At 43.5% G+C, this 13,498-nt stretch overlaps 1 long non-coding RNA gene across 1 annotated transcript in view; it reads right to left on the reverse strand.

Annotated features, from left to right (window-relative positions):
• Positions 1–4,332: 4,332 nt before the first annotated feature.
• Positions 4,333–13,498, reverse strand: part of LOC132587899 (uncharacterized) — a 189,734-nt gene continuing 180,568 nt past the window's right edge. Inside the window, exon 4 of the long non-coding RNA XR_009556476.1 lies at positions 4,333–4,418. This is a non-coding gene — a long non-coding RNA (uncharacterized LOC132587899). The remainder of the gene's footprint in view (positions 4,419–13,498) is intronic.

Genomic DNA, 13,498 nt, shown 5'->3' on the forward strand with positions numbered 1-13,498 from the left:
CATTTATTAAAAATCTGCCTTTTGCAAATCGTGTTAACATAACTCACTTCTCAGACAGCTGTTCAACAAATTTCATTTATTCATAGAAACTGCAAGACCGCATTAACTAAAAGTTGAAGTATTAATTTAACAGGAATGCACGCGTTTTACCTTCAATTAAGCCAAATTCTGATTATTCCCACCCCCACCCCCTGCACCCAAATTCTTGCCGTTAGTCAGTTGTGTCATTTGCATTGCTTGGTTATACAATATTAAAAATGGAATTTAATGATGGGTCCCCCCCCCCCCCCTTCTCCTCTGAAACCTGATCGTGTTTCATAAGCTGTCAAAGAAATTCTCTTTTGGACCACTGAGGGAGGCAAGGATGCTCTTATACTATATATACTATCCCAGAATTTCTGTTAAAACAGGATTTTTTAAAAAGATCATGCAGAATCATTTTTATAGTACTATATACAATTGTTAAGAGCCTCGTGGCACAGAGTGGTAAAGCTGCAGTACTGCAGTCGGAGCCTTCTGCTCACCACCTGAGTTTGATCCCAGTGGAAGCTAGTTCAGGCAGCCGGTTCAGGTTGACTCAGCCTTCCATCCTTTCAAGGTCGGTAAAATGGGTACCCAGCTTGCTGGGGGGAAAGTGTAGATGACTGGGGAAGGCAATGGCAAACCACTCCGCGAAAGGTCTGCCGTGAAAACGTTGTGAAAGTAACATCACCCCTGGGTCGAAAACAATAGGTGCTTGCACAGGGGACTACCTTTATCTTTTTATACAACTGTTATAAAGATGCTCTTCCTTGGGTACCGAAATATATACAAAAATAGGGGTTTTTTTGTCAATTAGCCAAGAATGCAAGAGCATGTACTTGATGGGATCTAATTTGGAAGATTACAGCGTGTTCTGGTCCTTGGTCAAATGTTCTTACCCATGGTAACATCTTCACATTAGAAACTCAGGATGGACTCTTGGATCTCTGGTGGGAAGCCTGACTCACCTCAACCACAAACCTGCTTTGTAGCTTCAGGTAAGCTAAAAAAGGTAAAGGCAGCCCCCTGTGCAAGCACCGGTCATTTCCGACTCTGGGGTGATGTTGTTTTCACAACATTTACACGGCAGACTTTTTACGGGGTGGTTTGCTATTGCCTTCCCCAGTCATCTACACTTTACCCCAGCCAGCTGGGTACTCATTTTACTGACCTCGGAAGGATGGAAGGCTGAGTCAACCTTGAGCCGGCTACCTGAACCCAGCTTCCACCGGGATCAAACTCAGGTTGTGAGCACAGAGCTCAGACTGCAGTACTGAAACTCTCTGTGCCATGGGGCTCTGTTCAGGCAAGCTATTGTTCTCTTAATTTCAGTCCCCATCTTCCCAAGTCTGTAATATTTATTCTAAAATATGTGTGCCACTGTTGGGGCAATCAAACAAGGGTTCCCAACCCTGTTGAGCCTATGGGAACCTCCAGCATTCTAAGAAAAGGAACAGGCACCACTGTTAAATGGGAGGTACCATAGTCAAGCACAAAAGTGGCAAAACTGTGGCTCAAAAACCACATGTGGCTCTTTCACACATATTGGGCTGTTCAAACGCACAGTATAATCAGTTGTCGCTGCTGTTTCATCCTGGATTAAAAGTGGCTGATCAGACAGCAACATCTGTCTCCCAGTACTAACTCGTAGTAGCCCCCCCCCCAAATCCTCGGAACCGGAGTATTTTGTTACCTGCTCCTTTGTGGTGTTTTTTGAGTTCTCTGGTTTCACCTCGTAGTTTCCCCGTCTGGATAGTTCTCGACCAACTTCCGGATGTCTGAAGGCTGTCCTGGAGCAAAAGGAACCTCAGACATCCGGTTTACAGTCGCCATTTTTTTTTTTTTACTACTTAGCAATATGCGCATAACTGCATAACCACATAATGTTTTGACCTATGCGCACGTGCATATGCGTGCATGCACATAATGCGCATAAAAGTGGAGAAAAAAAGAACTGCATGGTGCTGTCGTGTGGATGGCAGAAGACGGTTTCACCGCAGAGTGATTCGAATTGCAGTATGGCAGTCTGATCAATAATATCCGGAACAAAGATATTTGGAACAGAACCAGGTCAGTTTAACATGGACTCAACACACTGTGTGAACAGGGACATTGTGTGGCTCTCAAAGCCCCCACTGCCCAGTTGGCTGGCTTGGAGAATGTATTTAAAGTTGCTTTCTTTCCAACTCTTCCTTCCCCATCTATTTCCCTACCTTCCATCCATGTGGCTCTCAAACATCTGATGTTTATTCTATGTGAGGAAAGGAAAGGTCCCCTGTGCAAGCACCAGTCATCTCCGACTCTGGGGTGACGTTGCTTTCACAATGTTTTCATGGCAGACTTTTTATGGGGTGGTTTGCCATTGCCTTCCCCAGTCATCTACACTTCCCCCTCACACAACAAGCTGGATACTCATTTTACCTTGAGCCAGGTACCTGAAAACCCAGTTTCCGCCGGGGATCGAACTCAGGTTGTGAGCAGACCTTAGGACTGCAGTACTGCAGCTTTAACACTCTGTGCTATGGGGCTCTTCACTTATTCTATGTAGCTCTTATGTTAACCAAGTTTGGCCATCCCTGCTCAAGCATCTGCTGTGATGAGAACAGCCTGTTGACCCAAAGGTTATTGCCTTTTTGGGTCTTCTGAAGCACCTCCTCCTCCTATGAAGTGGGAGAAAGCCAGGACTGGCTCTTTGCTTTGGGAAGAAGGCATGTGGGCACCAGGTAATACATCATCAGGCACCATGGTGCCAACAGGTACCACTGCGGGAAGCAGTGCCTTAAAACATCTGGGATTTTGCCCAAAGTGAACCTGTCCATTGGCTGAGATCATTGGAGGCTTTTCTTTGAGGGCAAGGTGGAGAAAGCTTGATAGTGACACAAGAGGAGCATTCATTTTAAGGCGCTATGGATATATCAGGGGTGGAATTCTAGCAGGAGCTCCTTTGCATATTAGGCCACACACCCTGATGTAGCCAATCCTCCAAGAGCTTGCAAGGCTCTTTTTTTCTAAGCTCTTGGAGGATTGGCTACATCAGTGGGGTGTGGCCTAATATGCAAAGCAGCTCCTGCTAGAATTCCACCCTTGGGATATATCATATTTTTACTTCTCTTAGTATAATTTTGGTAGGTTGATCTATAATAACGTATGTGTTCATACACTTTTGTACCTACTGTTTATTGACATCAACTATCTTTTGTGATTTTGGATGTATTTTGACTTTATCAATAAAATATGCCACTGATTCTTTATTTAAAAAAGGCCCCATGGACACTAGGGCGGGGGACATCACTGTTGTGCCCTGCACCGTTATTTCTCATCTCCTTTTTAATGCAGGGCATCTGACAAAACGTTCGGGGGAATTCAAAAACTTACTTTCTATGTTGAGATATAAAGATATGTTAGCACCAATGTTCCCGCCATGCTGTGGAGTCTTGTGAGCAAAAATTCGACTTCATTGAAGTTACAAGTTGCACCGTTAAGACCAATGACGTTTTATTCTGAATGTAAGCTTTCATATGCTGGAAGCATATTTCATCCGACAATAGTATGGAATGGCAAGCAGACCAAAACAGAGAGAAAGTGGACAGTGATGAGTTAATATGCAGAGTCAAGGAAATGTTTTTTTTAGCAGATTAAAGAATCACAAGTTGGGGTCTGGTGTTTGTTAGATAGTGTTAACTAGGCTGAAACAACAGCGAAGGGTAATATAAAGCAGATAGATGTCCATGTACTAAACCCATTAAGCATCCTGGGTGTGAAGTGCAATAGAGAGTCTGTTATAATGTTTTTGTTGTTCAGTCTCTGGGTTAAAAAGAGGGCATAGCTGCCCACCTGGATCTATTGGCACTGAAGTTGTGAGTGAGCAATTTGGCTACTGCATGAATTAGTTTGCTCTGGGGCCATCCGTCCCGAGAGAAGACAAAAATGTGAGCCAGAGGCTAAAAAACTGTGAGCTCTCACACTATCTCAGCTTAGAGGGGACACTGGCTAGCGCAGTTGTTTGCTAACGTAACTTTTAATGCTTTCCCACCAGCCCTTACCTCCACATCAAAATTAGCATTGATCGAGTTAATCTAAACAGAACCTTCTGCCTTGGGACTTCACTGGATGCTTTAGACAAACTGAATTTGTATCAGTTTTGCACAAACTATTCATTGCACGGTTCATGGATTAAACGCTTCTCCTCTTGCAAGGGAGGGAAGGGAAATCAACTCCATTATCAACAGGAGAAGGCATCGTACTAACTTATTACACAAAGTAATAATCCTCTGTTGAGACGTCGCACAATGACACTGGTAACATTAGCAGGCAATATTTATTATAAATAAAAGGTCCCATTGAAGCTTTCGACTCATTAGAGAGAGGCCTGGGAAGATGGCTTCATTGTGGGGAATCTAACGAATTATGAAAGGAATAAAAGATTTATTTATCCACAAATATGTCCTCATTAGCAATGCAGTACGAGGCCTTCACACAAGGCTTTGGACAGCTATTAGGCTATATTTTGTTTGCATCTGCAAAGCATTTTTTTTAAAAAATGTTTACATTCTTTACCAGCAATGCTGCATATTTAGAGACCAAAAACATCCTCGAGGGAAGATACTGAAGAAGGGAGAACATACTATTTAGCTTCATCACCAGTCAGTTTAGAGAGTGGATAGTCTGGTAAATTTAATTCATAGTTCCCAGACCTCTTGCCATAACTTTCAAGGGCTCTTGGGAGTGCAATAATTTGAAGTAGCGTGCCAACCCCTCCCCACAAAAGTCTGGCATGGTATGGTCTGGAACTCTAGAGCTAATGAGCAGAGCAGTGGTTTTCAGGAGGCTGAAATTGGTTCCTTATTCGCAGATCCTTATTCATTCCTTATTGGTGAATACAACCAAAAACCCTGGAAGTTTGAAAGCTCTGAACCCCCAAATAAGGTCTAGAACCCCATACATCATACACCCCCACATTCAGGAGACTCTGCCCTTCGAGAAGACATGGTCCAATGAGCGGTTCTCATGCCAGCTGCTCCACAGCAAGGTGCCCCCAGGACACTCAAAGAGGCAGACACTGGGGCCAGGCTGTACCCCAAAACAATGTTTGGACCACCCCAAGTGACACATCCCCACACTTGGGACACTGTCCTCTTCAAGAAGACATGCTGAAGTGCCTGGTCCAAACATTTGTTCCAGCGCCAAAAGCTTCCAATTGGGGTGCCTCCTAGAAGCCTGTATTTTAAAGGATATTTGAAGAAGGAACTGTTTTGATTGCTTGCCCTCTGCACCCCAAAATAAAGCATGGACCACGACAAGCCATACACCCCCATGTTCAGGGAACTCTGCCCTTTGAAAGGACATGTCCTGATGGTCCAATGGGCGGTTCTCATGCCGGCTGCTCCAGAGCAAGGTGCCTCTTAACACACATAGAGGCAGACACTGGGGCCAGGTTGCACCCCAAAACAATGTTTGGACCACCCCAAGTGACACATCCCACGCTCGGGACACTGTCCCCTTCAAGAAGACATGCAGTGCTGCCTGGTGCAAACGCTGGTTCCAGAGCCACAAGCTTCCAGTTGGGGTGCCACCGAGAAGCCTGTATTTCAAAGGAGATTTGAATAAGGAACTACTTTGATTGCTTGTCCTCTGCATGCCAAAAATTGAATAATCAGCAACTTACAACCTCTATTGGATAGTGACAGCTCTCTTTCAAAAGTACTGGGGTGTTAACCTTTTCTTTCACAGACAGCCCCCTAATCTAAAACAATTCCTCACCCACAACGATACAACGTACCAGAGCTTGTAATAAACCCAAGTGCCAACTTTGCTGCCACATACACCCAGACAACACAATCACTGGACCTAACAGCACTAACTACACCATCCCAGGCTCATTCACTTGCTCATCTTTCAATATCATATATGCCATAAAATGCCAACAATGCCCTTCAGTTCTCACATAGGGCAAACAGGACAAACCCTCTGCCAGAGGATAAATAGACACAAATCTGACATCAGGAATTACAGAACTGAGAAACCTGTGGGGGAACACTTTAACCTTCCAAAGCATTCAATGGGTGACCTCAAAGTAGCTGTTTTACTGCAAACGAACTTCAAGAACAGAATGGAGAGAGAAATTGCTGAATTACAAATTATTATGAAACTTGGAACAAACGCCTCCCCAGGACTGAACAGGGATATTGGCTTTTTATCTCATTACAGGTGCTAAACCCACTCTCACTGAGTATAGTTATACATCCACAGTATTCCAATATATTTCTCTTTTAGAATAGTGTATTAGAATAATTATTTGTTCTGGCATACTCAAAATAGGGATATTGGCTGTTTATCTTATTACATATACTTAACCCATTTTCACTATATTTTATTGTATTTTTTTCTATGGCAAACTAGAATGATGTTTATATGTTAGAGTTCCTTGAATGTGGGGGTGTATGGCATGTGGTGGTCCATGCTATATTTTGGGGTGCAGAGGGCAAGCAATCAAAACAGTTCCTTATTCAAATACCCTTTAAAATACAGGCTTCTAGGAGGCACCCCAATTGGAAGCTTTTGGCACCGGAACAAATGTTTGGACCAGGCACCTCAGCATGTCTTCTTGAAGAGGACAGTGTCCTGAGTGTGGGGATGTGTCACTTGGGGTGGTCCAAACATTGTTTTGGGGTACAGCCTGGCCCCGGTGTCTGCCTCTTTGAGTGTCCTGGGGGCACCTTGCTGTGGAGCAGCTGGCATGAGAACTGCACATTGAAGCAGCACATGTCTTCTCGAAGGGCAGAGTCCCCTGAATGTGGGGGTGTATGATATATGGGGGTCCAAACCTTATTTTGGGGTTCAGAGCTTTCAAACTCTCATCAGTGTTTTTGGTTGTATTCACCAATAAGGAATGAATGAGGATCTGCAAATAAGGAACCAACTTCCACCTCTTGTGGTTTTCAAGCTTTCTTGTGGGAAATATCAGGGATCCTAAGAAGTTTGCAAGCTAAGAAGCCAGAGGCTCCTGAGAAGACTGGGGGAGGTGCAAGGCTCGCTTTGGTCCCTGGTTCGATCCCTGGCATCTCCAGCTTATTCCAGATATTGGGGAAGATATTTCATCGCACAAGAACCTAGAGAGCTGCTACCTGTCAGAGTAAAGCAATGGTGATTAAGATGCAGCATTGTTCTGACCAGGGCTTTTTTTGTAGTAGGAACTTCTTTGCATATTAGGCCGTGCCCCCCTGTTGTAGCCAATCCTTCCAGAGCTTACAGTAGGTCCCGGAATAAGAGCCCTGTAAGCTCTTGGAGGATTGGCTGCATCAGGGGTGCGTGGCCTAATATGCAAAGGAGTTCCTGCTAGAAAAAAAAAGCACTGGTTCTGACTCAGTGTAAAACAGTTTCATATGTTCATAAGATCTGTTGTTGCTGTAATTGTAATTGTAGGAAGAGGAGGAGGAAGAGCTGTTTTTTTACCTCACCCTTCACTCGGAGTCTCAGAGCGGCTTACAATCACCTTCCTTTCCTTTCCCCACAACAGACATTCTGTGAGGTAGGTGGGGCTGAGAGAGCTCCAAGATAACTGTGACTGCACGTGGAGAACCAACCCGGTTCTCCAGAATTGAGTCTGACTTTCAACCAATTTTCCCAGAAATGCCTTAATCATGATGGTAAGTATCCAAAAAATTCAGGAAACCTTTTTCTCCCCTTGGTGAACACTCTTTAGGAAAGCCAGTAAGATATTTCCACCATGTTCACTAAACAATGGCATTATGGAAATGCATCTTTCCCCACCCCAGAAATAAAACGGGCTCAAAAGGGTTAGATGAAGAAGAAGAGAAGAGAAAGTTTGGATTTATACCCCGTCCTTTGCTACTCAAAGGAGTCTCAGAGCGGCTTACAATCTCCTTTCCCTCCTCCTCCCCACAATAGACACCCTGTGAGGTAGGTGGGGCTGAGAGAGCTCTCCCAGAACTGCTCTTGAGTAGAACAAACTTTGAGAGAACTTGTGGCTGACCCAAAGTCACAGCAGCAGCTGCATGTGGAGGAGTGGGGGATCAAACCCCATTCTTCCAGATAAGAGTCTGCACACTTAACCACTACACCAAACTGGTTAGAGAAGAGCAGAGAAAGACTGATTCTTCTCTACTTCTCGGAGTTTACAATCTTTGATGGAAGACAGTTGGACTGAATCCCTTGGAACAGAGGGGGATCAAATTCTGAACAGGACAAAGTTGGGGGGAAATGATCAATAGTCCCCACTCTCTATCCCACATCACTTTAGGTCCAAGATGGGCCCCTGCTGCCATGGGCTGGGACTGAATCACAGCTAACTCGGATCAAGCAGGCAAATATTAGGACAACGAGATAAGAAAATGTGAGCCTGAAACCCCAATTTCCTTCTCATTTCAGCATGGCATGCGGCATAAAAATAGACTTCCTTTGTTTTCGTAATGGATTTTTACAAAGCGGCCGAGGTGGGTTGGTGGCTTTTCGCAATCTGACAAAACAAATATTTCTTTTCACGGAAAAGTGCATATGAGTTTCCCCCCACCCCCTCGTATCACCCAAAAAGATCTTGGGGAAAAGCTTTTCAGAACTCAACACACGTCCATTCCTTTTTGCAACTCGTTTCCCCCTCCCTTTTTTGGTGACAACCGGGGCAATAATTCACAGCTCGCTGGGCCTCTTAAATATCCCCCTTTATATTTACATGGTAGGCATTCCCCCATTACCCAGCAGGGACCAGCTGTACTGGCAGCGACTCATTAAGGCATTCTTCAGATTTGGGGGCTTTTAACATACCCCTTTTCTCGTCAGTATCTTTTTAAAAGATACCCCCTTGCACTGCCACCGTCTCAAAACCTGAACAATAATAGAACTGTGTCATTTTGTAATTCTGGGCTTCATCCCGACTCCCACGTCAGATCCTTTTTAAAACTCTGGTGTGTTTCTGTCACGCTGAGGACTGCAAGGGCCCCCCCTTCCCCCCCACTTCCTCTTTTTCTCCCTATAAGAGATTAAATGAGGTACTCGAGTTTCTGTGCTGAAACTTTTTATACGTGTATCTGCGCTCAGCCTTATGCACTGCAGTTAATTTAATCCAGAGGCATTCAGAAGTCTGGGAAAGAACAACATTTTCACCCACCGCTAAATAATGAGAGCTTTTCTTAGAGGCCAAAAATGAAAAGTGGAAAGAGGGAAGGGGGGAGGGAAACCCCCAACATATATACACACAGTACAAGAAAGACACATTGTTTGGTTCCATAGAAGTGTTCTTTAGAAACCAATTTAGCAGTCAGGGTGCAGGATTAGCGGCTGGAATCCCTGGGTTCAAATGGCTTTATTACCAACTCCCATTTAGTCCAAGGTTGAAAAGAGGTACACATATTCAATTACCAATGGGCATCTTTGGGAGGGGGAGACACAGAAATGGAAAGAGTAACAAAACTGAACTTTTAGTTAACTCTTGAGCGGGGTCGCTTTGGAGTCAGGGCAAATCCTCCCCCCCACCCCCAAGTCAAGAGTGTACAGGTGCCTTCTTCCTTCAGGTTAATCATGTTCTCCCCCTCCAAATCATTTTGCCTTTTTTTAGTTCTGAACACATAATTTAGTTCTGAACACACATTATTCCAACACAATGTTTTGAGAGAGGATTTTTAGTCGCTTCTTCCACCCCATTCATAATTCTAAATCCATATAAAATTCTTCACATGTATATATGGTTCCCTCCGCAGTCATCTTCTTTCTAACCTTAAAAACTCTAGTATCTTGAACTTTTTTAAAAAATAGATGCTTTGCTTCTCCATAATTTGTCCCCAATAATTTCATTAGAAACAGGACCAAAATGCTTTGGTATCTGTGTGGATAACTTTAGCTATTGTCCTGTTTATGAGGGCAATTTTACAGTTAATTACTCAGCATTTCAGTTAATTACTCGATCATTTCTCATTTGTTCGTCAGTGGCTGTTCTCTGGCCCTAACTCCAGATTCTTTACGTGCTACGTTTGTCATGGCACATACAACACTGATCTGAGACTACAGAAGTGCTTTCAACCAACAACGCAAAATACAATCCTTCATTGCTAATGACATCACAGACACTATCCAATGTGGTGCCACCTTATTCTACTTGCAGCAGGATGCTATAGCATTTGAGTGCTGAAAAAATGCAGTAACCTCACATCAGATGCCAAATCATTAAATATGAAATCTGGATCCTGCAGTTCGCTAAACAGTTATGATTTCTGAGAACTGCAGACACCAAGAATTCTCTGTTAGAGACCTTCAGCCCCTTCCAACAGAGCTACAGTTCCCAGCATTCATTGGGATAAGAACACAACAATTTATCCAGCTTAAGTCAATCAGGGTATAAGAACATAAGAAGAGCCCTGCTAGATCAGACCAGGGGTCCATTTTGTCCCACACAGGGGCTCACCAGTTCCTCTGGAGGGCCAACAACAGAGCATAAAGGCTGAGACCTACCCCTGATGTTGCCTCCTGGCTGACTCTGGGATCCAGAGGATTAGTGTCTCTGAATTTTCTCCTCTGTTACCATGGCAAGTACCATGGCAAATAGACTTAACCTCCTCAAATCTATCAAATCCCCTCTTAAAACTGCCTACTCCTGTGGCTGTCACTCCGTCCTCTGGCAGTGAATTCCACATTTTAGTGCAACTGTGTACAGAATTATGCCATGTGATGGTAGCCACGATACACACACCACCCCCAGTTGTGTTGGTACTATCCAGGTCTGGTGGTGTGGTGGGGAAAGAGCAACAACACTCCAACGAGGAACTGGCAAGACAAGTCAGCATTTAATCATCTTCTATATAGAATCACAGAGTTGGAAGGGGACCTCCAGGGACATCTAGTACAACCCCCTGCACAATGCAGGAAACTCACAAACACCTCTCCCTAAATTCACAGGATCTTCATTGCTGTCAGATGGCCATCTAGCCTCTGTTTAAAAACCTCCAAGGAAGGAGAGCCCACCACTTCCCGAGGAAGCCTGTTCCACTGAGGAATCGCTGTAACGGTCAGGAAGTTCTTCCTAATGTTGAACCAGAAACTCTTTTGATTTAATTTCAAGCCACTGGTTCTGGTCCTACCTTCTGGGGCCACAGAAAACAATTCCACACCATCCTCTAGATGACAGCCTTTCAAGTGCTTGAAGATGGTGAGCCTATCACCTCTCAGCCACCTCCTCTCCCTGGTTTCACAAGGTAAACTCAGTTAAAATAAAGCATGGTTTTGTCCTGAGTCATTCACAAACATCTCCCAGAACAGGACCTCTTTACAACAGCACCCACTTCGCTGAACAGCCTCTTCCAAAGTGATTGCATTTGGCTCAATTTGTTTGGTCATGCCAAGAGCAAATAAAATAGTTTTATTCACCCAGGACCCTGAGGAATAACTATTTTTATGATTCTATTCATGTGTCACCTTTTAATTTGAATTTTGTTTCAGTCAGCTGCACTTGAAATTTATTGTGGTTGCATTTTGTTGTTGTTGTTGCAAGCCACCTTAGGGCGCATTATAGTTGAAATTAAGGCTATATAAACATTGTGGATGCATCTGAATATAATCAAAATTAGGTGAGTTGCCAACAAATGTCCAGACATGCCAAGCAGGACAGAAAAGTTTTACAAGGGTAATAGGCAGTTAGTTTCATGATAAGCCCTTAGAGCCTCTAAAGTAGTGGTTTGAGTGTGAGAGTACAACTGGGAAACCTGGGGTTTGAATCCTTGCCCATCAACAAATCCCTCATAGGGCTGTTGTGAGGATAACATGGTGCCTTGGAAGAAGGGTGGTATAGATAACAGGATGTGTCAACTTGGAGGCACTCCAATACCCGAAGGCACTCCATCTTGACCAGCACCTTGGTGTAGTGGTTAGAGAAACTAGTATCTACAAGCTCAGGTTTAGGAAGACATGAAAGCTTGTTGGGTGACCTTGGATTAGTCACTGTCTCTTAGTCCAACCTACCTCATAGTAAAAATACGGCTATAAATAGGGCTTTTCTTGAGCAGATACGCGCAGGAATGCAGGCTTGGTGTCAGAGGGTGTGGCCTAATATGCAAATGAGTTCTTGATGTTTGCCGTTTAAAAGCTCTGCATGAAACAATGGTGGCATCAAGGGGTGTGGCCTAATATGCAAATAAGTTCCTGCTGGGCTTTTTCCTACAAAAGAAGCCCTGGATATAAATATCTAAATAAATAGACAAAAGCATTTTTAAGGTGGGATTCTGAAGGTTCAAATTAAGATCCTTCATTCATAGTGTTTCTGGTTTGAACTGGCTGTTCATGAGACATTGACAATAACTTACATTGTAAGGGGGAATTGTTTTGAACACACAGCTCCTGGAAACGTAACACGCGGTCCCAAGTACTAATTGCTCAAGTTACTAGTCATTCATGAAGCATATGAGGAACATGCTCGGAAATGTCTCCCCAAGTCATAAATCTTTCACAGGTACAATTATGTGTGAATTGTGGTCAGAAAAGACACACACACTCTCTCAACAGCTGGAGTCAGGTGGGTTTAGCGCAGCCAAATTACAAAATTAAATTTAGATGAACTTAATTAAAAAGTTAATTATATTGATTATATTCAGGGAGGATGCAACTTAATATGGACATTCATCACACACGCTCACTGAAATCCTTTCTTGTGTCAAGAAAATATATTAAAGCATGATCCAAAAGCCACATAAAGGCTGAAAGGAAGTGTGAACAAAAGGACACATTAGGTAGCTCAGATACAAAAAGCTCTATGCCCAGAGAGGGGTGGGCATTTGTAAGTGCCGTGACTGAAGAAAGAACACCTCTGAAAATAAGACTGAAAATAAATGAGGTACAACTAAGATGTCACTGAGGAGTCAGCACGCTTTCAAAATTCCCTCAGAATAAGAATATGAAGGAGATTTAGCGATCTCAGAAAATTTTGAGAGGGATGCCAAAAGATCCCCTCCCCCAGCATCATCTCAGAAGGTACTTTTCTATAAAACATAAGAGAAGTCTATAAAATATAAAGGAAGGTCAACTCACAACATAAGAACATAAGAGAAGCCATGTTGGATCAGGCCAACGGCCCATCCAGTCCAACACTGTCACACAGTGGCAAAAAAATTTTATATATACACACACACTGTGGCTAATAGCCACTGATGGACCTGTGCTCCATATTTTTATCTAAACCTTTCTTGAAACAAACAGGAACTGATATAGTATGGCCATTTAAAAGACTCAACCACCTCAGATAAAGACTATACCATCTTGTGAAGAAAGAACACCTCTGTAAAGATTGAAAACAAATAATAACTAAGATCACACTGAGGAACAAGTGGGTTTCCAAAATCTCCTCAGAATAAGAGCAGGAAAGAGATCTAGTGGGATGCATTGTGCAGGAGGTTGGACTAGATGACCCTGGAGATCCCTTCCATCTCTATGATTCTACATCATCTCAGAGGATACTTTGCTATAAAGTATGAGGGAAGGC

The sequence above is a fragment of the Heteronotia binoei genome, chromosome 19, assembly GCF_032191835.1.
Source record: "Heteronotia binoei isolate CCM8104 ecotype False Entrance Well chromosome 19, APGP_CSIRO_Hbin_v1, whole genome shotgun sequence".
Lineage (NCBI taxonomy): Eukaryota > Metazoa > Chordata > Lepidosauria > Squamata > Gekkonidae > Heteronotia > Heteronotia binoei.